The 2,500-nt window shown below is 57.6% G+C and overlaps 1 non-coding gene across 1 annotated transcript in view; it reads right to left on the reverse strand.

Annotated features, from left to right (window-relative positions):
• The window catches only part of LOC124774275, a 1,909-nt gene extending 763 nt beyond the window's left edge, over positions 1-1,146 (reverse strand). The window contains exon 1 of the ribosomal RNA XR_007015263.1: positions 1-1,146. This exon is cut by the window's left edge and continues 763 nt beyond it. This is a non-coding gene — a ribosomal RNA (small subunit ribosomal RNA).
• Positions 1,147-2,500: the final 1,354 nt, after the last annotated feature.

Consider the following 2,500-nt stretch of genomic DNA (forward strand, 5'->3'; position numbering starts at 1 on the left):
GCGGATCGCTGGCTGGCATCGTTTATGGTTAGAACTAGGGCGGTATCTGATCGCCTTCGAACCTCTAACTTTCGTTCTTGATTAATGAAAACATACTTGGCAAATGCTTTCGCTTCTGTTCGTCTTGCGACGATCCAAGAATTTCACCTCTAACGTCGCAATACGAATGCCCCCGCCTGTCCCTATTAATCATTACCTCGGGTTCCGAAAACCAACAAAATAGAACCGAGGTCCTATTCCATTATTCCATGCACACAGTATTCAGGCGGGCTTGCCTGCTTTAAGCACTCTAATTTGTTCAAAGTAAACGTGCCGGCCCACCGAGACACTCAATAAAGAGCACCCTGGTAGGATTTCAACGGGGTCCGCCTCGGGACGCACAAGCACGCACGGGGCGGTCGCACGCCTTCGGCTCGCCCCACCGGCAGGACGTCCCACGATACATGCCAGTTAAACACCGACGGGCGGTGAACCAACAGCGTGGGACACAAATCCAACTACGAGCTTTTTAACCGCAACAACTTTAATATACGCTATTGGAGCTGGAATTACCGCGGCTGCTGGCACCAGACTTGCCCTCCAATAGATACTCGTTAAAGGATTTAAAGTGTACTCATTCCGATTACGGGGCCTCGGATGAGTCCCGTATCGTTATTTTTCGTCACTACCTCCCCGTGCCGGGAGTGGGTAATTTGCGCGCCTGCTGCCTTCCTTGGATGTGTTAGCCGTTTCTCAGGCTCCCTCTCCGGAATCGAACCCTGATTCCCCGTTACCCGTTACAACCATGGTAGGCGCAGAACCTACCATCGACAGTTGATAAGGCAGACATTTGAAAGATGCGTCGCCGGTACGAGGACCGTGCGATCAGCCCAAAGTTATTCAGAGTCACCAAGGCAAACGGACCGGACGAGCCGACCGATTGGTTTTGATCTAATAAAAGCGTCCCTTCCATCTCTGGTCGGGACTCTGTTTGCATGTATTAGCTCTAGAATTACCACAGTTATCCAAGTAACGTGGGTACGATCTAAGGAACCATAACTGATTTAATGAGCCATTCGCGGTTTCACCTTAATGCGGCTTGTACTGAGACATGCATGGCTTAATCTTTGAGACAAGCATATGACTACTGGCAGGATCAACCAGGGAGCTGCGTCAACTAGAGCTGAGCAGCCGGCCGCCCGGGAGTGTGTCCCGGGGGCCCGCGCGAACACGCAAGCGTCCGCTCAATCATTCTGCAAACAGGAGGAGGCTGAGCTCCCCTGCACAATACACCTCGAAACCCTCTCAGGTCCCGGCGGCGCGCAGCGCCGTCCCAAGTACTTGGTCGGGTTCGAGAGAGGCGCAATCGCCCGGAGTTAGGCGAGTAGACGCTTTCGGTGCGACCACCCGTGCTCCCAACTGAGCTTGCCGCTGCCGACAGAGGCCCGGGAGCGTGCTGTCGTGGCATTGCCGGCGGGAGACAACACGCGCCACCTACGGTGACCGGCAGCTCCAACGCCAGCGCCACAGAAGGACAAAAGCCCCACTTGGGTGCCGAAGCGAACTCTCCCAGCACAGCGCACGCGCCAACACATCCGCACAGCTGCGATACAAACCACCAGCGAGAACCGCTGGGGCGACCGAGCAGCAGACGGCGTCGCGGCGCCGAGCGCCGGGCGGCGGCGCATCCTCAACGCACACAGTCCTCAATCGGACCAGCACACTGAAGATGTCCACCGCGCTTCGCACCGGGCCCGCGAGGACCTACTTTGGCCGCACGGCGCCGCGCGCAGGGTGCGCCGGCGCGCAGCTGCGACGCCTGCCGCGTCCGTCGGCCGGCGCGCCTGCCACTGGCCGCCCCCACCAGCCGGCTGTAGCGCGTGCGCCCACGCACCGCGCGGCCAGCACGCCGGGAGGCGCCCCCTCACCGGCCGGGGACGGTCCCACCCAGCCACCGCCGCGTATCGCTTCACACCCAGATGCCGTTCAGTTTCGTCGGCATGGTGGGTATCGCTGGAACAACCGGTTAGTACCTCAACCTATCGTCGCCATCACCGATTCACCCCTAGCGAGAACAACCGCACCACAACGGGTTACCATTTGTTCATTTGCGTAACTTCACCAGAAAACGCAGGCGTCCATCGCCATTTGCAACTTCAACGACTATTGCATGCCTGTGTCAGGTGTCACGCCACACTACGTCTGCCCACATACACGCAACAAAATGTGCACGCCTAGACAATACGTGGAAGGTGGCCCCCGTACGTATGCGATGTCCATTGCTCGAACGACTGTGAACCGGCCTCTGTAGCATGTCGCAGATATGGAACGCGGTGCACCATGCCATCACGGTGTGTGAGGAGAGACGACTAGGTCCGAATACATCAACAGACAGCTCATGCTGATCGCCATCCACGGCGTCCGTTCCTCCCACACGTCTCTATGGCGTACCACACTGCAATCCAGCTCTCATAGGGAGACGACACGTAGCTGCGTGCACAATATTTGCACTGTATGGTCC

This window comes from Schistocerca piceifrons, unplaced genomic scaffold (assembly GCF_021461385.2).
Source record: "Schistocerca piceifrons isolate TAMUIC-IGC-003096 unplaced genomic scaffold, iqSchPice1.1 HiC_scaffold_961, whole genome shotgun sequence".
Classification (NCBI taxonomy): Eukaryota; Metazoa; Arthropoda; class Insecta; order Orthoptera; family Acrididae; genus Schistocerca; species Schistocerca piceifrons.